Raw genomic sequence first — 26,985 nt, 5'->3', positions numbered from 1 at the left:
TCGGTGTAGTGAGGGATTTACATCGGCAGGAAGTGTAGACACTTGCAGAATTAGGTTGACCTAACGCTATAGTGCAGACCTGGCCTGGGTCTCTCGAGTCCCAGGCTAACACCGCAGCCACTGGACTGTGCCTCCTCTTTCAGCTCAACCTGTAGCAGCTCACGATTTGAGCTCTGACGGTCCCTGGCTCAATCCCGAGAGTGCCAGCCGAGATGGTGGCCATCCAAACAACATGGTAGATTCCTCCAAGGGAAGATACACAAAAAGCCAGCTCTGAGCCAGAGCTCATCTAATCAATTGCCTGCAGGCACTGCCCGTCCTTGTCTAAAAGGATGAGCAGGCAGATGCAGCGGGGAGTGCAGTCCAGCTGGGGGAAACGAAAACTGAACTGACTAAGGGGAAAATTGTGCTGTACACTGAGAGGCTACCCTGAGAAATAAGGCGATGCCAAGGGGTTAAAAGGACTCAAGGAGGCTGCACTGGTAGTTAAATACCAGCCCAAGATGAGGGGAAAGTTTAGCTGTGTTTATTAAACAAAAGGAAACAAAAACCCAAAGATTTAAAAAGAAAAAAAATTTAGGCTCCACCAAGGTTACTGATCAAGGCAGAGGCTCCCGTGTGCAGCCTGTTCGAGTTCTGCAATATAAAGCTTTAAAAAGAAAAACAAAACAAAACAAAATAAAAGGCAGAGCAATGCATCTTTTCCCTCAAATGTTAACAACGGCGCAACATCATCTCTGTATTGTCTCCCTGTTTTATCACCACGGTACAGCTCTGAACAGATTCCACCCCAGGGCAGACACAAAACCACGGGGCCACGGTTTCTAATTATCCCCTCTATTCTCAGGCAAATGGTTTATTTATTAGCTCTTTGAGCTTCTCTTTCATTCATTTTCAGTCTGACTCCCAGCAGCGAGGGGCTCTCAACAAGGGGAAATTTATTAGGTGCCGTCGACTCTCTTCATCTTCCCAACTCTCCTCTTCCTCCCACCCCAACCATTCAGAATTATGGGTCATCTTCATCACCGTTAATTCAATAACTTGCTGTATAATTACTCCGTAATAACACTATTATCTTAACATTTACTCAACAGCTGTGATCCTGTTACAGCACCAGGGCGGGATTCTCCAAGGGAAAGGAACCAGGAGATCCGTCTGCCTGCCAGAAAAAGAATCCCGTTAGACCAAAACTAAACCCCACCCAGAGAATAATACGACAAAGAGACGAGGGGTGAGGGGGTGGGGAGAGTACCATTCTTGCAGCTTAGGCAGAGGGTACAGACCCTCGGCAGAAAGCCAAAAGTCTAATCCACTTTATTCCCCCTTCATAAGGATTTGAAAGGTTTTGCTACACAGATAAGAGAAAGTGGAGGGTTTCTGTGCATACAGGAGACAGCAAAACTGACGATGCCATTTGAATAAGCAACGCTTAACCTCATCAAACCCTTTAAACGAATTGTGCAAAAATCCTGCAGCGTAATTAGGAAAACAATGAGGGCTGGAAAAAATGTTCAGAGACCTCAGAAACACATCCTCTAGATCCTTGTCTTTTGCTATAAGAAATCAGATAGTTTTCCCCAAATTCCAATTCAGCCTATTAAAAAATATACATGCCAGATACAGTTTATCATAATTGACACCAATAGGAAGATTTTTTTTTTAAATCCAGAAACCATTAAAACCCACTGAACTCCAGTGTAAGAGAATGTCACAGCAAAGCATCCAGCAATTAAGCAAGGAATTACTCTAGACCCATTGACTAAAAATGAAATAACTTGTGCACCAAACGAGGCTGGGAACATACTATCAAGTATCAAATGCTTAAACTCTAACCTTGACTAGTGAGGCAAAAATTCTATCCACAAGCCTTAGCTAATGCTTATGAAGCGCTCTGGGGTTGGCAGCTTTCGTTTCACTGCTGCTGCTGTGATTTTATTGTGATATTTATACAAACACGCATACTGCATATTTACGCACAAATGCTCCTGGGTGCTCAAGAGAAGCAGCAAGTTACTAAACAGCTTCCCAAACCTGCAAGATTTTTAAAGTCTACAAGGTGAGGTCAGGTTCACGCAGCTATCAGCACCTGAAATCACATACACCACTGAAGGAGAATACCAGCATTAAAGAATGTTGCACGCTATAATGTATCTGTTTCATACACATGCTATAGCAAAAGGGTAAACACACTCTATTGTGATTGATTATCCATCGTGTAATACAGGGCCATAATTCCATCAAACCATCAAAGCGATTTGGCAATTATATTAATCATGAGAAGGGAGCTAGAAAGGTTTGCCATTAGAACCTCAAAATGGAATTTCCTCGTATTATGTTGCTGCATATTGGTTTTGTTTTTAATAATAGAAAGTCAGATTATTTCTGCTTCAAATTTGCTTACATGCCACGGTCATATACCAAATCACTGGTTAGCGCTGATGACAGATCACATCAACATTAATAAGACATTTTATGCTGTCTCCTGCTCCACAGGAAATTTCAGAAGCAAAGTGAGAGTGAACGCACGGGGCATGATGAAATTCACATCCTAAACCACGTACCAAACCCCTTATAATAGCTGAACCTCAATAAATCTATACACTTCATAATCCGCACAAAAGATACGCCCTTCCACTTGGCAGCCAAGATACAATAGCGTATGTCACAGTGAGGTCTCAGTTCAACTAAGGTTTCGTTTTTTAAGAATATATGCTATTTACACACACACACACACACGCGCACGGAGAAAATACATTAACCCTGAAATAATATCATCATAAACTTAAACCTAAAAGAAATGAATAAAGCACATTTTGTGATGCATTACTGTGGCTGTATTATTGAATTTCTGCACCTATTTATTTTGACTGTATTCAAGGGATAGACACACAGTCTAGGGACTCTTGACAAACTGCTACACTTGGATGTTTAAATTAAGACAACCCAGCACAAATTTCCCCTCTTCTCCACATTCACAATCCCCATCACCCCTCGTTTTCAAACACTGTGGGGGGACGATGTTGAGACCTTGCTACATTCCCTGAAGCACATCAGATCCAGGCTGTTTCAGCTCCAAGTCCAGAGCAAAGCCCAAAGCTGGGGGGGTTTCGCACAGAACAGCCAGCCGGCCGTCCACCCATGTTTATGTCAGTGGGGTTCCAGGCTGAACTCATCTGCTTATCTCAGCTGTGGCAGAATAGCATGGGGGAGAGAGGCAGTCTCCAAGGAAAGTCTCAATTTGTGCAGTCAGGATAAAATCGTGGCCCCACTAAAGTCCATGGCAAAATCCCCATTGACTTCAACAGAGCCAGGATTTCACCTTAAGGCTGCACTGCAGCTGGAGGGGTTATGGCCAGCTCAGGTAAACAGACTCACACTTGCTCTGTTCAAGCTCGCATGCTAAACATCAGCAATGCAGCCCCGAGACAGACTAGCCGACACAAGCACAGAGCTAGGGTTTCAGATGGGGTTTTACTTGCAACCCAGGTCAGTATAGTGCTTAAGCAGGCGACTAGCCCGCACTGAAGCCAAATGAGATAACTCACATGCTTAAATCTAGAGACACGTGTAAGTACCTCGCCGAATAAATTCTCAAAAATTCAGCCACTCTCAATGTGCCTTCTAGCTTTTAAGTACACATTGGCTATGTTCAGTTGTGTATTAAAAATACATACAAGATAAACTGAAAATACCAGTGTGGTGTGTTTGGTGTAGTGAAAATAACCTGATGCCACAGTGCGAGGCTTGGGTTCTTACCTTGCTGTTTGCTGGTACTGTAAACTATCACACACTTAAAAAAAAAAAAAAAAGTTTGTTCAATGCTCCATAAACTTTAGTGCATTACAGAAATATATTGAACTGAGAATAGAGGCTGGAGTCTGCCAGAGGGCATCAGCTGGTTCTAGGAGTACAGAACCGTACTTTGTAAGAGGGAGAGAGCAGCCAATCTCCCATTCGTCTGCAGAAACTACAGGCATGTTTTAATTGCTGTATCAAAAACCAGTGAAATTAGTCATAAAGGTGGATTTACGAACTCTCGGGAGGGGGGGAAGGTCAAGTCCTCTTCTACATTACACGGAGATATCTACACTCTCTGAGGATACTTGGTTTTGTGTAGCCTGATTTTTTTCAAGAATGCTTATGACCACTACATTTAAAAGACACTTGAATCTAGAATGTCAGGCAGCACTATGAAGCTCTTCAAACACAAATAAAACATATACATATTCCAGAAGGCTGCTGCCATGAGAACCACACACATCTACAACAGAGGACTTTCAGAAAGCGGGAGGCACTGGAATCCATGGTTTGTGCCTTTCAGTAGAATCGCATGGGCTGAGAGTTCCAAAGTAGCTTAGGAGGTTGAGACTAGGGCTAGCCAGGAAACATTTTCATTTATCAAAAAAGTGAAGTTCTGACATTTGTTTTCTTTCCACATCTGGGAGTCCCGGGTTCAAGTCCCTGCTCTGCCCAAAACTGGGCCACTGTCTGTGTTGAGGTGGGTTTCTCTCTTTACTTCCCTACCAGGGATTCCAGCCTGGACCTGAGAAACCTTTCAATAAGGTTTTCATTGGGCCTGCTACTTTTCCAAATTGAGATGTTTCAATTTCAAGGAATTAGCAATCACACACACCCCCAAAATTCCCAACCATCTCCAGTTTAGACACATGGGTGCATTTGAAAATGTTGCCCTAGGTAACTTAGAAGCCCAGCGTTCAATGACATCAAGGGTAAATTTTTCAAAAGTACCTAAAATGGCTCAGATCTGCAAAGGTATTTAGGCACCTAACTCCCACTGACGTCTGCACCAATAGCAAGTTACTACACTGCTGGAGCGACGGGGGAGCAGGGAGGGAATTGTGTCTCGGGGTCAGCCTGTTGCTGCAACCGAAAACCCGTGGCCGGCCTGCACCAGCTGACTCGGCTCTTGGAGCTCGGGCTAAGGGGCTGTTTAATTGCAGGGTAGACTTTCGGGCCAGGCTGGAGGCCCAGATCCAGGACCCTGCAAGGGGAGAGGGTCCCAGAGCTTGCAGCCTGAGCATCTACACCCCAATTAAACAGCCCCTAGCCAGAGTCCCGCGAGCCTGCATCAGCTGACAAGGGCTAACCATGGGTTTTTAACTGCAGCGTAGACATGCCCTCAAAGTCAATCGCTCCTGGAGCTACTCCTTTGGGCCGTGCAGTTTACACACCACCTCTTGCCCACAACTGTACATGATGCACCATCTCCAGCCATTCTCAAACTTCATGGCACCGCGACCCCCTTCTAACAACAGAAATTACTACACGACGCCAGGAGGGGGCCGTCTGAGCTCCACCACCCCAGACGGGGGGAGGAGGGGGGCAAAGCTCGAGCCTGGAGGGAGGGGTGTGTGGCAAAGCTTCAGCTCAAGGCAGGGGGCCTGTAACCGGAGCCCCGCTGCCCAAGGTGGAAGCTGAAGCCCTCGGGCTTTGGCTTCAGCTCTGAGCGGTGGGGCTCAAGCTTCCTGGCGCCTAACACCATTCCTGGCGACCCCGTTAAAACGGGGCCCCGACCCACAGTTTGAGAACGTCTGATTTCTAGCCCATACGATCCATAGCTGTACACAGCTCAGGCACCTCTTATGCAATAAGCATTTCCACCCACACAAGCAGTTTGGCTCTGTGGATCTGTGCACATTCAGGGATTAGCACTGGCACACTCATCTAGCCACGCTCCTCTTTCTGTAAACAAAGAAACGGGCTATTGGCGATGCAATACGAGTCCTCCCTCACAGAGAGCCTGGTACTACACCCATCGAACATACCAGGCCAGATCTGACAAACGGTCCATCAAGTCCAGAAGCCTTTCTCCACGAGGCAGGGGGAAGGGGCTTCACAAAAAGGGGCAAGAAACCCTGTTGGAATGATCTGACCATAGGGAAATTTCTTCCTAACTCCAAACAGCTAATGCTTATGTGAAACCCTGACGCAGGAGGGGCTCAATTCTGCAAAGGACTGAGCCTCATCTTCACTGGGAATCAAGGGAGTTCTGGTTCTCAGGCACCTTGCACCATTCAGGGCCCAAGACACCAGTTCAAATCCATTCCGTGGCAACAAGTTATTCCCATGAGATAGCTGTTTGGTGGCCGACATGCAACGAATTGGTGGCTTCAGAGCCATTCCTAACAAGGTGGGGAAAGCTCAAGCCATCAGCAGCAGTCTCAGCTGAGCCCAAAAACTGAATGGGCTTTGCAGACTGAACTTCCCCTCCCACACAATGGAGGACCTTCCAGTGCAAGGTTAAAGCATACGAACAATGCAGCACAGGGCAGTCCATCCTGCTGTTACCACCAGTGGCTGGCCTAGTCTGACTCTGCTCAGTTTCCAGGACTTCGTCTTTCCCACACACAAGATAATTAGAGCTGGTTAAGAAAATTTTAAAAAATGCAAAATAATCATATTTTCTAAGTTGTTTCATTGTGAAGCTTGTAAAACGGAAACCATTTTTTAATTTTTGCTTTTATCCTCTTTTTTGGCACTGAGCTCAAATAAGTTAACCCCACTTTCTAATTTTTCCCTTTGCTACCCTAACATTTCAAACCTTTGCCAACTTTTTAAAAATATACAGGATGGCAGAATTACAGATTTTTGTTTCTCCTTCTGTTCTTCTATAACTAACACGTATTCTATAATTCTTTGCAATTCTCCAATAGAAAAAGTCTAAAAAGTTAAAGTGGCAAAAGGAAAAAAAGGAAAATAATCCAGACATCATTCATTCCGTTTCATTCAATGGCAAAGAGAGGGAGAAACCCCCCTCCCCCAAATAAGCAAACAAAACCTCACAAATTTAAAAATATTGGTTTAAAATGAAAAACAAAATAAAAATCAAATAAACTAAAAGCTTCTCATGAAAGTGGATCGGTTTCAGAAACGGTCATTCAAAGTTGTGAATTAAAAATGTTGACCAGTTCTACCAAGAACCTCACTTTTTAAAAAATGAGTGAAAACAACCTTTAATATGCATAGTACCTTATTCACTATACAATCACGAATGCAAATTTCAGCTGCTGGAATCACAGACTAGTACATTTACTCTGGTACAGCAGATGCCTCTCAACTGTCCCTCACATTTTGAGATACATCATTTGTTTTAGTCCCAGTTTCCTGCACAAATTTCATACCCTGTCGTCATTGTCCCGTCCCTCCACCCCCCCCCCCCCAAAATGTTACTGGATTTTTTCCCCAGCAGAAACAATAATGCAGCTGATCTTACAGAAAGAGCTCTCTACACAAATGGGAAATTCTCCCAAGGCATTTTACGTTTCCAGCATGAATAATTTGTCCCTCTCCCTTTTTTGGGTCTTTATCACACGCAGCAGGTAGAGAGGAAGAGTGCGGAGTACAGCTGTGTATGTTTCACTGTATAAAGTAAGCATATGCCTTTCAGAACATGATCAATGCGTTCTGGGGGTGTATGATTTCAGGCTATGATATATATCAACCCCCTCCCAAAAAAACAACAACAACAACAAAAACACATGAATCAAAGCCCCAGCAGCACCACAGAGTGCTTAACTCCCCAGAGGCAGAGCTTGCAAAAGGCAGCTCGAATAGATATTGCATCTTACAAGCAGTTTTTACACACAGGGTTGATCCTACCACTGAGAGTGGTGGCAGGATATTGGATTTCACCAAGACTCTTCCTAGAGGCCCCATTTTAAGTAGCTCCCACTGCTACATAAACATTCCCCTTTGCACACACAGACCATAATGGTGGGTGGGGGTGCGGGGGAGTTTCCAGTGGAAAGGGTTAAAAGCAGAGAAATGGAGATTCCACTGTTATTGCCAGGGCCTTGGTGCAAGTCTTCCACCCCAACCCGAAATCACTGAACAGGAGGGAGAGGAGAGTGTGGACTGAAAGATCTGCCCTTGGGGGAAGGCTAGGGGCAGTAGGAACCTAGCATCCATTCCCCCCTCCTGCTTGCAGCCGGGCTGTTTCCCTGTCTGGAATCCCCGGTCCATCTGTTAGCTGAAGGGAAGATGATGCACAAAACTACCCAGATCCGATGACAGAAGATTTGGAGGATTTCTTCTTTCTTCTTTAAGTAAGAGGATGAAGTTTTAATTTGAGCTCATCTCGGGGAAGGGAGAAGGTTACTGAATCCGGAGCGCGCACGGCTGCATGGAGCAAATGAAGGAACAAGTGGTCCTAAAACTGGGGAGAACTAACGGAGATTACCAAGGGCTGGTTCCAAGCCTGAGCCGGTGGGGGCGGGGGGGAAAGCAGCCAGAAGAGGGGGGGCATTGGCAACAGATTTGTTTTGATGGTGCCCCACCTCCTATGCACACAGTGAAAAAAGTGATTTTTTTCAAGCGGGGGGAAGAGACTCACTTTTTGGGAAGATTTTGCTTTTTCTTCCTCCCGTCCCTCTCCTTCACAGTGACTATAAAAGCGATCTGAATCCCAGCACTCTTTCTACCTAAAGAAGCTCTGAAGTACTGACCTCACTCCCCCCTCCTCCCAAACTGCCCCACTCCATCAAATTCTCTAGAGTCAAAGGCCACCCCGCCCCACCTCCAACCACCACCACCCTGGCACCAGATGTTCACTGACAAAGGGAGAGTGAGCTATTAAAAAAAAAAAAAAAAAAAAAAGGACCCCCTCCACCTTCCGTATCCCAACTGGGGCCTCCGGCAAGAGAAATTCAAAGCATACACCAGACCCGGCTGTCAGCGAATTACTGTCCAACCAACTAACCTTCCCTCTGCTGCCAACCCCCCAGCTAAAATACCCCAGCCGATCTCAGCAAGATGTATGGTCTTGCCATAAAGGGGCTGTGTCTCTCGCCAGAGGACACGCCAACAAAACCAAAACCACATCTGAGAGAGTGTCCCCTGTTTTACTCTTTGCTAAAATATCCCAGCTCAAGGAGGGTGGGGGGGGGAGAGAGGGGACGGACAGAAGGCAGGAGTCACCGTCACCATTTAAAAAGGAATTTTAAAAAAAGACCAAGACATCTATGCTCTGTCCACATGAAACAGCCTCAGCAGTTACTTTGTTTAAACACTGCTGTCGCAAATACTGCTTCCCAGAATCCTCCTGTGCCCTCCCCAAGAGGGTCTTGCTAGCCAAACCGGGCTACAGATTAGCCATCTGGATTATCTATCCTTAAAAACAGCCTGAAGACTGGCCTGCCACATGCCTTTCTCCAGGGATTTATTTGTAGGGAGGGAAGCGAAAGGAAAATTCCCTCTCCCCCCTGAACATGTAATAATTTCCCCCAAGACATCTATTTTCACTCTCCTCTCCACTCAGTTTTTTGGGGGGCGGGGTAGTCTTTTACATTCTCGTTTGCTGTATCAGGGCAGGATAGGTTTATCATACCTGCAATGTTAAGACTTCTGGGAGGTTTATTCCCCCACCCCCGTTCTGAGAATCCCACAAATGGAATTGCCAGCTTTCTCCCCCATTCACAGCACAAAGGCCGGAGGAGCGATGCAGATGTATATTGTTTGCACACAACCCAAGAAGAGCATGTGTACAGAAGTCCCGTCTCAGATTAGTCCTGGAACATTACGGGGCTACACGGCCAGCCCCAGAGCAAACCTGAATGCCCTGCGGGAGAAAAGCGACAGCCCATTTATACCACTCATTATTTGTAACAATCTCCTAGGCTGGGTTTTGAAAAGGCTCCAGTGACGGTTTCCCTGATTTGTATGGGCAACACGTCACATGGCAAGCGCTTTCCCCTCCCACTTCCAACAGCATCACAACCACACTGGAACAGATCCCTGGAAAAAGCAGATCTTCATTAGCCCTGCACTGGCACTGGGGAATAGCCTTTCCACTCCCCAGGGGCAGCGGCCATACGTGAAAATCCTCTCTCCCCATTCGACGATGAAATCTCAAAGTGCCAGCCTCGGGGGAAGCGTGTACTGCCGTTTTCTCTATTACATGTGGGTTTAGTGCTCATGTTACAGCACTGTTTTACTTATGGTATGACTTCTGTCAGTATAATGATTCGATATAAATTCCATATCCTGATTCCGTAACAATACTCTTTGCTATTATACTAATGGCCCCATCAGAATGGCACAGGCGCCATTATCAGAGAATCTGTTTGTAATAGAGAATCAATTGCAAGAGAGGCATTAAACCCAAACGAACTATTGAAAAATGATCAAAACGGGCTGGATCCGATTGTCTGGCTACAGTTACAGAGCAGCAAACAGCCTATCTATCAGGTCAGAGAGTTAAGGACGTTTAACAGATCAGAAACAAGAGGGAAGTCACCCTACAGACTCAGGCACTGATCCTGAAACCCTAAGTTGTGCGACTTGAGTAAGGGCTATTCCTGCATGTAAAGGTTGCAGAATCCGGCCCTTGGTTTTTAAATGCTCCCATTACCATAGTAATCTGAACACCAATCAGCATGCAAGGAAACTCATGCACCCCTCATAAGCATGCCTGAAGTGCTTTGTAAATAAAAAGTCGGTTCCGAACAGTCTTCCTTAAAGCCTCCTTGCCATGAGTGTTCATACCTGTCCCAGCAAGCGAGCTTGTACCAAGCTAAGGAGTGAGTCACCATGCAAATGTCACAGGATGTATGGGCTTAGTGAAAATAATGGTATTGCATGGTTCTGTTTGATACATCTCCATACCTACATCAGCCAGGCTGCATTTACTGCTGTAACATCTCCCCGGTGCCTCTTGATTCAGAAGGTTTCATATATTGAAACAGTTATTATTACTCCTACAAAATACTTCTGGAAGGGCAGCTACTCCTTCAAAGAGAGCTTTTGACAAATGTTTTCCTACAGTCAGCATTTGAACAAACACAATGTCTTACACTCTCCAGAGTCCCTAATTTTACCAGTTCATTTTTCACACCCACAAACGCAGCATGAAATAAATTCAAATGTAACAAGATTACACTCGCTTGCTGCCAAAGGACCTGGTGCAATCTCTCTGCTCAGCCCAACAGCAAAGCCCTGCGCAGAAATAAAACATACCTGGTGTGTACAAAATCTCTTCAGATACAGGGGCACAGGATGGCTCAGGGGAAGCAGGTAATGATAGAGCCTTTTATGTCTAGGCCACTGGTTAAAATCCACCCTAAAGTGAATAACGGCTACGACGTGACGGCTATACAAAGACCAATGTGAAATGCACGATGGCTTCAGTCTAGCTCCTAATGGACAGGTGTCAAACATGCACACAAAAACCCCATTCTTGCACTTGGCACCCTCTTTGGCTGTCTCAGCAGAAGCGCCAAGACCTGACTGGCTATGCAGCTCGAATTTTCTACCCTTATGCTAGAGGGGAGTCCTTTGGATGGCAAGGTAGCATGGATAAGCTGCGCTGCTGCTGGCTGGCCTGCATCCACTCTACAGACAGAGGCAAGATGCCAGAAGCACTGGACTAGATATCAGAAGACCTGGGTTCTAAACCTGACCCTGCCACCAACCTGCTGCGAGCTTCAGCTAGTCACTTTATCCTTCTGTGCCCATCTTCCGTCTTGGCTCTTTTATAATAGCTAGCTCTCATACAGTGCTTCCCATCACACCTCAAAGCACTTTACAAAGAAGGCCAGCATCCTCATCCCCATTTAATAGATGGAGAAACTGAGGCACTGAAAGAGTAAGCGACTTGCCCAAGGTCACCCAGCAAGCCAGTGGCAGAGCCGGGAACATAACCCTATTCCCGAATCCGTATCTGTGGTCTATCCGTAAAAATACTCTTTGCTATTACAGAGCACACTGCCTTTGGGGCAGGGACAATTTTGATGCTCTGATCCTACCCTAAGATAGGTCTCAATTTCCCAGGTTATTATTGTGACACATTTCTAAACTAAATAGTCATACCATAGGAAGAAGGTAACTATAGGCAGAATTCTGCGATGGCCTCTACCAAACAGACTGGGAAGAGGAGAGGATTGGAACTCTCCAGGACTGAGATTAAGAAACAGGATAACGTATCATGTGATAAGGAGGAATTTATGTATATAATGTAACTATCGCCTTTCCAGGAAATGAGCAGGCAACCATCCCAACTCTGAAGCCTCCAAGAGTCTCTTCTGAGTTTTGGAACACCCAAACAAGGGCACAATTCCATCTTCTCTGGTCTGAGGGTAAATACACTTAACTACCAGGGTGACCAGGTGTCCGGTTATTGACCAGAACACCCGGTCAAAACGGGACCCTGGAGGCTCTGGTCAACACCACCGAGCGGGCCGTTAAAAGTCCGGTTGGAGGTGCTAAGGCAGGCTAGTCCCTACCTGTCCTGGCACTGCGCTGCGCCCCAGAAGCGGCCAGCATGTCTGGCTCCTAGGCAGAGGGACCACGGGGCTCCACCCGCTGCCCCCTCCCCACCACCGAGCACCAGCTCCGCACTCCCACTGGCTAACTGGCCAATAGGAGCTGGGGGCGCCTACGGGCAACAATGGCGTGTGGAGCCGCCTGGCCCCTCTCCCTAGGACCCAGACCTGCTAGCTGCTTCCAGGGCACACGCAGCGCAGTGCCAGGACAGGCAGGCAGCCTTAGCCCTCCTGCTGCGCCGCTGACCGGGAGCTGCCTGAGGTAAGCCCAGACCCCAGCCCTGAGCCCCCCTCCCCAGAGCAACCCCTGCCCCAGTCCAGAGCTCTCTCCCACACCCTGAACCCCTCATCCCCGGCCTCACCGCGGAGCCCTCACCCCCTCCTGCACCCCAACCCCCTGCTTCAACCCACAGCCCCACCCTGCACTCCAAATTCCTTGGCCCCATCTCCCAGCCTGGAGCCCTCACCTGCTCCTGCACCCCAAACCCCTCCTCCGCAGCCCCCCCAGCTGGAGCCCTCACCCCCTCCTGCACCCTAACTCCCTGCCCCAGTCTGGAGCCCCCTCCCACACTCTGAACCTTGAACCCCACCCTGGAAGCTGCACCCCCCAGTTAGAGCCCTCACTCCAGCCCCCGGCCCCAGTCCAGTGACAGTGAGCGAGGGTGGGGGAGAGCGAGCCACCAAGGGAGGGGGAATGTCGTGAGTGGGGGCGGGGCCTCGGGGAAGGGGCAGGGCAAGAGTGTTTGGTTTTGTGCGACTGGAAAGTTGGCAGCCCTATAACTACTACAACAATCATTGCCTTGGGTCTCTGCTGTGAAAGGAGGATGTCTAGTGGTTACAGCAAGGGGCTGGGAATCAGAAATCCCTGATTCATTTCTACCTCCGTCTGGCAGTGTGATCTCAAGAAAGTAACTTCACTGTTCTGTGTCTCAGTTTGCCTGTCTGTAAAATGGGGATGACATTTCCGACCTGACAAAGATATGTTCATTAATATTTGTAAAAGTTCCTTGCCATTCCTGGATGGTCAATGTGAAAAAATTGTGAGTGGAGAAAGGGAAGAGACACCCTCAAAATGGTGATCCCTGCGAAGTTTCTGCTACATCACAGTTCAATCCAGCAAGGATTTAACTAGAACCACTGCTGTGTAAACAGAACCCCATTCACCTCCCCCAGAGACCTACACGCTACCGCCTAACACGTGTGAGGTCTATTTTAAATGCACAAATACTAGGTATCCTATACTAAAATGAATCTAAGGAAAAAACAATCACAAAGACACATTTTAAACAAGAAAAATTAGCAGTTAAGTAAAGATTTCCCCCCCCCCCCCACTCCTCCTCTGGAACAAACCAAACAGCATCAGTTATAAATATCCACCTGGTAAAATTCTGGAACTGACAAGCACCTTCACAGACTGCATAACTGATTGTCAGTGGGTGGACAAAAGCCTGCCTGATGTACATGAAACCAGTTAAAAAAGAAGGAAGATCACACAATGCAGGTGGCGGGCTATTTAGGGAAAGTCTCTTTTTTAGCATGCTACTATGATATTATTAGGGATTTTATTCTCTATCACGTGTGGTGATCTCAGTGCAGCTGAATCTGTGATTTGCAGGCTTCTAGCTGGTATTTTCAGAAGAGGAAAGGAAAGTAAGCACAGACGTTACCTTGGCAAAGTACAGTCTAGAGAATTCTTTTTTTAAAAAAAGGACCATCATGTTAATGTTTCAAAGTGCTTTTCATAAATAGTAACGATCTGCTTAATCTTTACATTTTCCCCCTTAACAGCAGGAGAGTTCTCAGACAGCGAACGAGATAAATTTAAATTTAAGTTAAAGTGTTCCCGCTAACGGCCCAGCTGCTGAGAATTCCAGTTGGAGTTTTTGCGGTGAAAAGTTCCCTCTAACAGAAGGGTATTAATCCTTGCTGGAGTGAGAACTCCAGGGGGTTTCGAGGTGGTATGGGGGAGGGAGGAGAAGAGAGAAAAGATATAAATCATAAAGGGATGGAAAATGGCCACTTCTCTCTGAAAGTTTCCAACAAAGCTGCTCCCATTCACCTTCACATTTCTAAAGTGAAGGGTTTTAGTCTATTCTACCTCTTGAGGGGTACAGGATTACATTTTTGCAATGGAAATAGTGGTGTAATAGATATTGCATCCAAGCGGCTCTATAAAGAGCAAAAAAACGGTTCCATTTTATTGCAGCAGAATACAGAAACTGTACAAAAATTACACCTTGTAAATAAGCACATTAGCCCTGTACATAAAAGAGACGGTATCAATCACGTCCCAGTGCTATGCATGTCTTAACTGTGTATCGTGCCTTCATCTAGCCCGTCCTTTGTTCAGAAAAAAAAAAAAAGAGGAAATCTCACGGAGGAGCTGGAGTGATTGGAAAAGTAAGTAATAAAAAGGATGATTTGGAAAAAGTCGATTTTTAAACAGAGGAAGCCAGTCCTTGGCACACTTTTATAAAGGGGAGAGAGGAGTTTTGCACAAATCGGGGAAGCCTGGCACAGTTTGTCATTTATTTGTCCCTTGTTTTGCGAATAAACGCACCAGGAAACGATTGGGCAGATTTAAAGGCGGTGGGGTGGGGGAGGGGGAGGGGGAGAATCAATGTGCCTTTAATGATTTCAAAATAATGCTGACCTACACAATTAATCTTCACTGCACCAAATCCCAGCCCCCCCTTTCAATTGAACAACATTATCAATCCCCCAAAGCCCTAAAACAAAAAGGAAGGGGAAAAAGTGAAATCTCTGTGTTATAATTTGGATGCCACTGAAATCTGCAAACAGCAGCAAGCCAGTTCCCAGTCTGACCCCCACACAAAACAAATCCACCTTTCCCCTAAAGTCTGGCAGCAGCTGGCTCAAAGAAGGATTCTTTAACTTTATTTTTAAACCTTATATTTTGATACCAGATGCAATGTGCCAGACACAGACCGAGGGGTATTTACAGACGTGGGGGAAGGGGGATCTTTGCTGAAACACAATCAACCCACAGCAAATAAATGGGGGTGAGAAAAAAACCCTTCATCTCCGCTTTGAGAGAGAGAGCGAGACACAGACACACACACAGACAGGCAGGATCAACCATAAAATTAAAGAAGGCAAGAGAGGGATTAACAAGCAGCCCTGGGGAAGCTCTCTGAACTGTAACTGGCTCTGGATGTTCCCAAGCTGGAGAAGGGAATTATTCCCTTAAAAAGGAAACTCTGCACTGATGTTTTAAACTCAGCCACCAGAACGGAAAGTAACAAGTAGAATCTGCTCTGGGTCTAACCTAGCACAGAGCCGGGGGAGCAGCCCTAGGGTTCCTGGTGGACTGGGGGTGGGGGGCAGCTCACGGGAACATCTCGGGTGGAGGGCAGAGGGGGTTTCTATTTACCCTGCACCAGGAAAGCGATGGGGACCAGCTCCTACATGGGCAGTTCCTGAGCTGAGCACCAGAAGTTACCAGGAGGGTTAAAAGGAGAGGGGGAACGTGGAGAGGGGGAAGGGGGCAGGGGACGGGGGGGGGGGAAGGAAGCGGTGGGGAGAGGGTAATGGGGGAAGAGAACTTGGAGCGGGGCCGGGGAGGAGGAATGGGGGAGCAGACCAGGGTGAAGGGGGCAGAGGATGGGAAGCGGGTGATGGGGGAAGAGGAGGACACGGAGCAGGGCAAAGGGATGAAATGGGGGGAGCAGAGGATGGAGAACAGCCCCCATGCAGGTCCCACAGACCCGGGGTGCCAGGAGCCACCCCCCCACACACACACCCTTCAGACCCAGTCGGGCTGCAGGACTCACCGTGAACCTTCCCATCGGAGCCCCCGAGAGGGGCCCCCAGCTGCAGCACCGGTGGCCAGAGGCAGCGGCTAGGGATCCATGAGGCGCCCGGTTCCCCTTAATCCAACCTGGGTTCGGAGGGGGGTAGGGGGTGACACCTCCTGCAGGGTCCGGAGCGAGACAGGGGATGGGACCAGGAAGGGGGGGGGGCAAAGACTGGGAGGAGCCAGGGGAGGGGCAGGGAGCCTACAGAGTGAGACCGAGGTGGGGGGGGGGGGCAGGGAAGCAGCTGTGCAGGACAAGGTCTGTAGGGGAAAATCCATAAGGGACAGGGGAGGAGCGGGGCACAGATCCATGGGTAGGGGAGTTCCATAGGGGGATGGGGTGTGGGAGGGGGTGCAGATCCGGGGGGGGAAGAGATCCATAGAGGAAGACAGAGGTGCTGTAACCAGGGCTGCTGCAACACCCCCCGGCTTGAAGTGGTTTCCATCATATGCAGGGTTTACAGTTTGGTTCAATGGCTCCCAGCCCCCCCACTACACACACTGTTCCAGCCCCCCTGGGGGAGGGAGAAAATCCATGGTGGAAGGTCGTTGGGAAGAGAGGGAGGAGATCCATGGAGGGATGGGGGGTTCTTGAGCTGGCACGGCCCTGTAAGGGATGATGGTGTGAGGGAGAGGGATGGAGTTGGGGGAAGCCCCGTAGAGGATGTGCTGCCTTGGCGGGAGGGGGGCAGGAGGCCCCTCCTGCCCACCCCCAAGGCATAGCAGCCAGTAACGCATTTAGCTCCCCAGGGGAAGTCTCTCTTCCAGCCATGAGTTTGGAGAGGCAGAGGAGGTTGGGATTTTGTTTCTGAGGGGGTGGGGAGGGGGTGACGTGTGCCTGGGCCCCAGCCTGGTGCAGCTGCAATGTAGCTAGAGACGGCTCATACGTTTCCCTTTCCAAACTGGCTGCGAGCCTCATGCCCCAGAAGGCGAGAACCAGGGCAAGGAGAGAAAGACACACTCTGTGTTACTGTTTCTAGAGGCTTATTATTAATTTTTATTATTATTATTAAAGAAAGTCTTCCAGCTTCCTTTTTTATCTGTGGTTCCCCATCTTGGCAACTTCCAGCTGGAGAATCTCTGAGCCATGGGCAAACAGCTGAGCCTCACATGCCTCCTCTGCAGGGCAGTTAATTATGCACTATTATACTGAAGGGAAACTGAGGTACAAAGACTGAACAACCTGCCAAGGGCGCACAGCACAGGTAACGGAGCAGCCAGCACTAGAACTCCGCTCTCCCTTCATTCAGGCCCTGTCCCCACTAGAGAAAGAGGTGTGTTTTTAAATACAGGTTAGACAACACTGTTACAATCCTAGCAGAGGCCCAACAGACCAACAGGGCTGCAGGCAGTCACTGGTGCTTTAACCGCAGCATCACACAGATTTGCGCTGAACTCGGTTAGACACCATCACGGTTAAACTGCCGGTATCTTCTCGGCACTAGCACTGCCACTGGCAGAGCTGAACTGGTGATAGCAACAATGAGAAACCTTGGGACAAGGGGATACTGCGGACGCAGCCCATGACAACCAGGGCCCAGGAAGGCTGGAAGGGGAATGACTGCAGGATAATCGCCGCTACAAATTTTGACAAGACGAAACATAAATAAACCAAACATCAATTTTTTGCTACTGTGGAGGCAAACTTTATCGGACTATAAAAGGCCTGGGGATTTTTTAAAACCCATTTGTTATTTATGAAGCACCATAGGTGTGCACGGCTCTTTACAGGCATAAAAAAACCTGATGATAATCCCTGGCCTGAGGACTTTATAGTCTAAATAAGACATAACGCAGCACGGGATGACAAACAAAAGACTACGGAAGGGGATCTGGGACAAAAGAGGGCTTCTGCAGAGAAAGACCATGATATGCTTATTGTTACCTACATGTGTTCAAGTTAATCTGAAATCCCACAGAGATGCTACACTTTGCTTGAGGGTGGAAGCAAATCATTGTGTATTCGCGGTTTTAATGACTAGAAAATCTAAAAAGGAATCCTACAAAAAGGGGACACATGGACAGGTGGCTAAGGAAGAGCACAAAAGAGTAGCACAAGCACATAGGGACAAAATCAGAAAGGCTGAGACACAAAATGAGGCACCAGGAAGAGGTTATTTAAATAGGAGTAAGAGAAAGACGAAGGAAAGGGTAGGTCGTCTACTTAACAGGGAAAGAAAGCTAATGACTGATGACATCAAGAAGGCAGAGGTGCCTCATGCCTATTTTGCTTCAGTTTTTACTAAGAAGGTTGATGGTGACCAGCTACAACAAAATTAATATTGGTAACATGGGGGAGGGGAGGCAACCCCAAACCAGGAAAGAACAGATGAAAGAATATTGATAAAAGTTAGATGTATTCAAGTCAGCAGGGCCTGATGAAATTCACCTGATGGTACTTACGGAACTAGCTGAAGCAATCTCGGAATCATTAGCAATTATCATCGAGAGCGCACGAGTTCCCAGAGGACCGAAAAAGGGCACAAAAATAGTACCGGACTTTAAAAACAGGGAAGACGACCTGGGGAATTATAAACCAGCCTGCCTACCCTCGAGATCTGGAAAGATACTGGGGAAAGTTATTAAACAACCAATTTGTAAGCCCCTAGAGGATAACAGGGTTCTAAGGAATAGCCAACACGTATTTGTCAAGAATAACCAAACCAACCTAATTTCCTTTGTTGACAGGGTTACTGGCCTAGTGGATGGCGTGAAGCAGTAGACGGGATCTCTCTTTATTTTAGTAAGGCTTTGACACAGTCCCACATACCATTCTCATAAGGAAACTAGAGAAATGTGGTCTAGATAAAATTACTATCAGGTGAGTGAAAAACTAGGTAAAAGATTGTTCTCAAAGAATAGCTATCAGAGGTTCACTATCAAACTGGCGGAGATGTTTCTAGTGGGATCCTGCCGGGGCCAGTCCTGGGTCTGGTACCATTCAATATCTTCATTCATGACTTGGATAATGGAGAGTCTGCTAATAAAATCTGTGGGTAACACCAAGCTGGGAGGGGTAACAAGCACTTTGGAGGACAGGATTAGAATTAAAACAACCTTGACAAATCAGGGAATTGGACTGAAATCAATAAGATGAAATTCAATAAAGACAAGTGCAAAGCACCACATCTAGGAAGGAAAAATCAAATGCACAACTACAAAATTAGGAATAACGGGCTAGGTGATAGTACCGCCGAAAGGGATCTGGGGTTACAGCAGATCACAAATTGAATATGAGCCAACCCTGTGATGCAGTTGCGAAAAAGGCTAATATTCTGGGGTGTATTAACAGGAGTGCCAAATATAAGACACAGGAGGTAATTATCCTGCTCTACTCAGTACTGGTGAGGGCTCAGCTGGAGTAGTGTGTCCAATTCTGGTTGCCACTCTAAGAACGATGTGGATAAATTGGAGAGAGAGTCCAGAGGAGAGCAACAAAAATGATAAAAAGGTTTGGAAAACCTGACCTATGAGGAAAGTTAAAAAAACAGGCATGTTTAGTCTTTAGAAAAGAAGACTGAAGGGGTCCTGGTAACAATCTTCAAATACATTAAGGACTGTTATTAAGAGGACAGTGGTCGATTGTTCTGTGGCACTCTGAGTAGGTTTCCCAGGCCTCAAGAACTCTGTGTAAGCTCGAAAGCTTCTCTCTCACCCCAACAGAAATTGGTCCAATCAAAAAATATTACCACCCCCACCTTTGTCTCTCTAATTGTTCTCCATGTCCACTGACGGTAGGACAAATAGTAACTGGCTTAATCTGCAGCAAAGGAGCAACATTCTAACTTAAAGAGTAGTTAAATACTGTAACAGGCTTCCAAGGGAGGTTGTGGACTCCCCATCACTGGAGGTTTTCAAGACCAGGTTGGACAAACCCGTCAGGATTGATCAAGGTTTACTTGGTCCTGCCTCAGCGCAGGGGGCTGGACTTGATGACCTCTTGAGGTCCCTTCCAGCCCTCAAAAAGGAACACTCCTGGATCTCCTCCCCCATCCCAGACTTTGACTTCACTGTTTCTTGATGGATCAGAGTTTTAAAATCTTGGTCATTTGGAAATTCTGCAAGCCGAAGACTGGAGTAGTCCCTGGACTCCGAGGTTCTCTGGGCAAGCCTGTGTGTATATATACAAGGCAGGCAATGTGGAAGGGCTGCATGTGCCTTGGCGTTGAGTATTTAGGGAAAGGGAGGAGCAGGGCATAAGGGAGGTCATGTTCATATTTGGGGGTGGAGGGGAAGTCACCCAAGCAGACTCCCTTGATGTGCGCGCCCCAGCGGATGCGGAGGAGGGAATGTAGGAGTGGGAGCAGGGAGGAGAAGATGCTTAGGAGATGCGAGGGGGGATCCAGATTGAAAACAGATGGGATTTTCCATGCCAACCTGACATCCGATACCAAGAGAGGCGGGGCAGAACTTCCCGTTCAGAGAACCTTGGCAGCCAATCAACCGTCAGAGGGGAAAAAAAATTGTTTGGTTTAAAATCCCCACTCTCTCTCACTGCCTGGGGTTGATGGGAAGCAGGGTTGCTGGCAGCAGACGGGCCTGCAGTTTGGTGGTGTTGTTTTTAAAACTTTGAAATGTTTCATTTGATCATTAAGAATCCAACGGCCAATGGATCTGCTCCGTGCTGCTGGCCCAAAGCCCAGCCAACCAGTTAATACCTGACTTAGGGGCAGCTCCATAGGTATTCAGCACCCACAAAGGTCCTTAGACACTCACACAGAGAAGCAAGGGAAAGCTGTGTTTTTTCTAACCCCACACACCCTCCCCCAAAAGAATACGGAGTAAAGCTAATGGTAAATGTAAATGGGTGATTTTGCAGGAAGGGGTTGCATCCATGGGATTGCCAGAGGGGTGATACCAAACTTGGGGAATCAGCAAAAAAGGGGTGGCAGGATTTTGCAGAAGGAAGAATACGGCAAGACAGCGGGGTGGGTTAAAGAGGCCTAGCTGTCTTTTCTAGCTCCGACTGCTACTGCCTCGCACTAAAAAGTGCAAGGAGCACAATTAAGAGTGGCGCACGAGCGCCTACAAAGCCCAAAGAGGGTGTTGCCAACGCACACTAGTTGTGATCACCAAGGTAGAAAAGCAGGTTAGCTACAAGCACGATAGCTGGAGGGACAAACACGGAGAGCTGATCCGGGGGCCAGTATGCCCGAAGTGTGCACATGCCAGGACAAAGAGGACAAGTGTTCAACCATGAAGGAGTGAGGGTGAAACAGCTGAAGCCTGAGCACGTGAACACTCGCAGACAGAGCATGTATACACAATCCTTGCACACACCTAGTGATTGGCAATTATCCTCCCCCCAGACCCAGTTGACACCACCAGGGACAAACGAAAACTCCCTCTCCATTTTTTCAGCCCATGGCTGAGGCGGGGGCATCTGCCTCCCCCGTGGGTTTCGCAGTTCCTTTCAAAACCAGAAACAAAAAATTAATAGCGCAGGCCTGACCGCATACTTTCCAGGGGCTCTGGGAGACCAGCTCCCTGCAAGCCCTGTAACACACACTCTTTTCATTCAGGGATTTAAATACCCAATTGTGTCTGTTTTCAGCGCATTCATTTTTAGCATTTTAATGATACGGTCCCCAGCTCTTGCCCTCCTTGGATTGGCTGCAGCCTTTTTCACTCTTCACCGAATGAGATTGGGAGGAAAGAGGGGTTAGCAAGAGGTCAAACATTTATTCTAAACCAAGTGTTTTTCCAGCAGGCAGGGGGTCCTGCCAGAGACAAAGACAAAGCGGTCAGTCAATTTCTCCGCCTGCAAGCACTACGCCTTCCACTCAAGGGCTTTCAGAGGCTGGAGCTGAGATTTGCAGCGTATCTTAGCAGGGTAAAAGATCACCTCCAGAACAGGGCATCAGCCAGAGAAGCTACAATCGCCACCCCAGATGGGTTGCTGGCTCCATCTCTCTCCGTATAGCGGAGTGAACCAAGCTGGTCTCGGAAGAGAGATTTCTTACAGCTGTCCACCCTTTGCAACTGGAACCTTCCCTGGCCACTGTCAACAGCATCCAGTTGCAGCCAGGCAGAAGACACCATCTGCAAGTGGTAACTAGAGATGAGCTAGGATTAACGCGGAGAACAGACTCTGGCTAAATCAATGCCCTTGTTATCCTAACACAGGCACAAACCTGCTTCCTTCTCCTCCCATAGAAAGGTAAATACGTCTACCTGCCTCAGACGCCCACCATGGAGCCGAAGCGTATAGCTTAAAAGCGATATATGAATGTGATGAGTGTTCGAATCCCTCCCTTCCATCCCCTTGCCCCTAGAGCCTGTCAGGGCAACACTGGTTTTTCCACTGGAAAGCTCACAAAGACATTTCAGGCATGTTAGAGCACAACTCAAAGACTCTACCAGGAACTACAAGGAACTTTATAAGACAAAGGACCAAGCAGGGGAAAATATCCTCTCTCCTGCCACCAAAGAGATCCGTAACCCTTCCCCACTCCTGGGGAAATCCCACGCCCCTGCTCTCCCCTCCGGTAAACTCTGACCCCACCAAGGAGGGTTTATAAGGCTTAACATGGCTTTATTCATACCCCACCAAACAGGTCACAAGCTCAGCCAATGTAAATCCATGTAGCTCCGCTGACTTCAGTGGCTAGTGCAAATGGGCATAGATTTAATGGAGCTCCACAGATTCCTATCAGCTGATGATCTGGCTCAACGTGTCCTTGTAATATTTATAAACAATACATCAAGCTCTAGCACTTAAAACACCTTCTGAGCTGCCTCAGACGGACAGATCCCGACCCTTGTGTGGAGCATTGCTGGAGGGGTAGAGGGAGTCAAACTGCAGAGGGCCTTGAAGCAGAATTAGGACCTAAATTTTTTTTTTTTAAAGGGACAGTGCATCCTTCAACAGCCCCCCCCACCCCATGTCCTCACACTGCCAGAGAGCATCACCAAATCCTGTACCGCTTCCAATTCATTTGAAACACGTGCCTCCACCCATGCCACGCCCAGCGCCCATACAGCCCTGCCCCACCATTAGGTACCCACTACTCGGCCCTAGCTCGAACATGTGCCATCTGCTCTTTCGGCCCAGCCTCTCCCTCTGACCCAAGTGAACCTCACCCCCACACTGATGGTGTTTCCACCCTTCTCCCCAACACAGACCCCATCATAACCGGCCCCCATTCCCTCAGCCTTCACCACAGCGCTTCCGACATCAGCTGCTCCGAGGATTTTTTCCACCAAAGTAATATCGAAATGATATTTATTAAATTTGCTCTCTAAGTCCCTCAATCTGCTCCATAATACAGTGAATCTGTGAGGTGGTTTCACTGATCCTGCCTCAATGAGACCAGATTAACACAGATGATCCCGGCTTTGCAGCTCCCTCATTCTGGGGGGGAAGGGGGGGACGGGGTCAAAGGTTATGCAAGAAAGGCAAAAAACGCTAGCAGTGATGCTCTGGCATAAAGACAGCGTCTCTGCTTCTTTCCTTTCATGTGCTCAGCTCACTGCCAAGGGGGAAAAGCAGCTGGGTTCTTAAGATGGCTTCCAAGGACAGTTTCAGGTGGCAAGGTCGGTGCACTCACAGTGGACCAGGTGCTACCTGAAACCCCTGGAAGATCATTCAGATTTATTTCAGCTTCTATTGCTCTTCTCTTACCTTTCAAGTGCATCAACGTTTTAAAAACAGCACCTTTATCAAAACAACCCATGAAGTCCATTAAATCTAAAATCAGCTCCATAAAAGTTCAGCAGATCCATTACCTCAGCATTCAGTTAAATTATGAAAATCATCAAGATAAGGAGGCACGGGGTCTATTAGTTTCCTGGAGAGGATGCTCTACAAACTCTCATCCCCCGCTTACAACAGTTAATTACTTCAAGTTTCATTGGATTTAACTGATTTATTACGTTTTTATTATTAAAAAAAAATACTCCCTGAAAACTCCAGGAAGTATGCTGAGCAAGGCTGGGAAATTGCACTCCTATTGCATAACCTCCCACACCCACCCACTTTTCACTGGCTGCATTTTATCCATGCAAAGGTCCCGATCCTGCAATTGGAGCCACATGCACCCTGCCGACTGCAATGGAGAGGTTCAAAGTCAGGAGCAAGGATCCCCCTATATGGATACAACTGGAGGATCAGGGCCTTAGTAATGTGAGCTACTAGTATACACAACGTACAGTCAACCTGTGGAACTCATTGCCAGGGGATGTTGTGAAGGCCAGAAGTATAACAGAGTTAAAAAAAAGAACTAAATAAATTCATGGAGGATGGGTCCATCGCTGGTTATTGGCCAATATGGTCAGGGAAGCAACCCCATGCTCTGACTATCCCTAAACCTCTGCCTGCCAGTAGCTGGGATGAATCAGTCGATAACTTGCCCTGTTCTGTTCATTCCCTGTGAAGCAGCTGGCACTGGCCACTATCGGATGACAAGATACTGGGCTAGAGGACAGTGTGCCTGTTCTTATGAACTCTTCCAGGCAAGGCCCATCTTTGTTCTTGCACACCTATGGGTGTGCAATAAATAGACCATCACCCCTCCCCTCCCCCCCAAATGTGTACTCACCACCACAGCAGCGACATGCCCTGGGAACCCATGAATTTAACTACATGCTTGTCTATAGGTTCAGTTCCCACAGGCCTCCCTGGCCTGCTCCTAGCTCTCTTTCCACCTTCCCCACCATTTGAACCCTTAACTAGAGGAGCTTATTGGGAGTAGCTGAAGCTCTCTGCTGCCCCGAACCCTCCAAGTCTGAAAGTCCCACGAGATGCAGATGTGCCTCATTCCAGCTTTCAGCATCAGCGCCCCTACCTCACTGCCGCGAGCCAACACTAACCCGCCAGACACTTGCCCGGACCCCACAGCTCCAAACGGAGACGTCTCTTCCCCTCCACGGCTCTGAGAGGATTAAGCCGAAAGCCTGGCCCCAGTTTTGCATTTGCTTTTTAAAAATCAGTAATTATGGAAAAATCGTACCAGAAAAAAAAATTGCTAAAATGTTCCCTAGCAGCATATCCAAATACTTTAATTAAAAAAAAAAAAAAAGCTGCTGCTAATTTAAAAACAAATGTTGAAGCAATCACGCATGTTTATTTAATTTGTCCTTTTTATGCCAGAAAAGGCCCAGCGCTGCTTGGAGTCACTGCTATCCGGAATTATCAAGTGTATACGCGGCTACTTCCCGGTCTGTTACAAAATGGAAGCAGGGGAAAGCATTGAGGAGACAGTACGGAAGGAGAGGAAACGTTCACCGAGGGTCTAGGCTGTCCTAATAGAAATTGACAGGGGTGGGTTTAAGATGAAACAGGGCATCAATCCCCGCAGCCCCTGAGGAGAGATGGGACTGCTGTGTTGGGTACTAGAGGCAGATCTCCTGGGTTCCAGCAGCAGCTCGGTCATTCACGACATGCTGCGGTGGAAATAAATTCCCTTCTCTCTGCCTCAATTTCTCTCTATAAAGGGTGAAGGCTTAGTTCAGTTATAGCCAGTAAATACCCCTGTGTTCTCTGACAGAGAAAGCTGTGCATTATTTGTCCATAGGCTCAGCCTTGGCACTGAAGTGCTTGCATATATTTGTGGAGTCTATTCCCTGTTCAGAGGAACCAACCATGCCCTGGCAAACCTGGAACTCCTAGCAAGGAGAACAGAAACACTGCTGCCTCGCAGATTTGATGAACGTTTTATACCACATGGTTTTCAACTGTCCCTCTGCAAGTTACACAAACTTTTAGACCCTAGTTTAAGATGCAGTAACACAAACACTCACAAAATCTATTTAAAATGTTTTGAACACCAATTAACTCTCGGCTCAATATTTATGGCAGCCTGGATGGGAACTGATCGCCCATTGATTAATGGATTGGAAGGATTGTCTCACTGCTCCGTAGGGCCTGCAATACTGCTCCACCCACGGTTCACAGAGAGGAAAGCATAGCAAAGCTTGTGATGAAATTGTGTGATATGTCACATCTACCGGCAATAAAAGACTTGTTTAATCCACCCCGTGGTCGTTTGCCCTCACAGCGCCTGTTGTGGGTAAGTTTATCGAGTGAGGGATTTACAGTAGAGGATGCGCAGCTTCATAGTCTGCAGAGAAAGTGACAAAATAATTATCTTGTCTCGCACCCCACTCAATGTCAACAGGGTTTGATTTGCTGCGAAGGCAACGGAGCCCGCTGAGCTGGTTTCGTACCAGACATGGAATCTGTGCTGCAGCAGAATTTCGGTGGTGTTTGAGAGACCGTCCGCTATGTCAGCGTGGGCAGCCACAAACCATGACACACATTCTCGAGGGCTGCAAAATGACTCAAATTCCTGGAGGTCTCTGTGCCTTTGAACATCATTGATAAGAACGCTGTGGCTTGGCTTGACCAGACTGCATAGGCCAAATCATGAAAACAGGACCTACAGCCACCTCTGCTATCTTCCGCTGAAAGGTTATTTTGTGACAATGTGCACCGATATTCCTCCGTGAGTCACGGCAGAGAAGCCTACATCTCCTATGGCAACAGTGAACTTGAAGGGACCATCTTTGCTCTTTCTAGTGGTAGAAGAGCCTCATTGCCAGTACACTGTGCTACATCAAGACCCTCTCCTCCCTCTTCCACTCACCGGTAGAAGTGACCTGCAACGGGTTCTATCTAAAGAAAGACTCTGCCTCTCTCTCTTCTGATATAAAGATGGCCTGTAAAGAATTATTTTCTGCATCGTACCTTTAAAATACCAAAAATATCAGCTCCATGGTTTTGCTGGAGTGATTCTGGGGGAAAGGGGGTGGATATGCACTCAGAGCTCTCAGTCTTAAGGCAAAAGGGGCAAGAATGATGAATCTGCAAAGACAGCCCAAGTGTTCACAGGTCTGGGCTACACGATGTCGTTAGGCCAGTTATTTAACTAGAAACAAGCTAAAACCAAC

At 47.5% G+C, this 26,985-nt stretch overlaps 1 protein-coding gene across 8 annotated transcripts in view; it reads right to left on the bottom strand.

Annotated features, from left to right (window-relative positions):
• PTPRS (protein tyrosine phosphatase receptor type S) overlaps positions 1-26,985 on the bottom strand; it is a 239,945-nt gene that overhangs the window by 175,494 nt on the left and 37,466 nt on the right. The window contains exon 1 of one of the 8 annotated variants that reach the window (XM_044998458.1): positions 16,073-16,203. The exons of the other annotated variants lie outside the window; for them this stretch is intronic. The gene's annotated coding sequence lies outside the window, so the exon portion shown is untranslated. Of the gene's footprint in view, positions 1-16,072; positions 16,204-26,985 lie in introns of those variants that run through there. 8 annotated transcript variants of the gene reach the window in all.

Source organism: Mauremys mutica, chromosome 24, assembly GCF_020497125.1.
Source record: "Mauremys mutica isolate MM-2020 ecotype Southern chromosome 24, ASM2049712v1, whole genome shotgun sequence".
In the NCBI taxonomy this organism is placed as follows: domain Eukaryota; kingdom Metazoa; phylum Chordata; order Testudines; family Geoemydidae; genus Mauremys; species Mauremys mutica.
The sequence above is the reverse complement of the archived record's forward strand: the minus strand, read 5'-3'. Positions and strand labels throughout refer to the sequence as shown.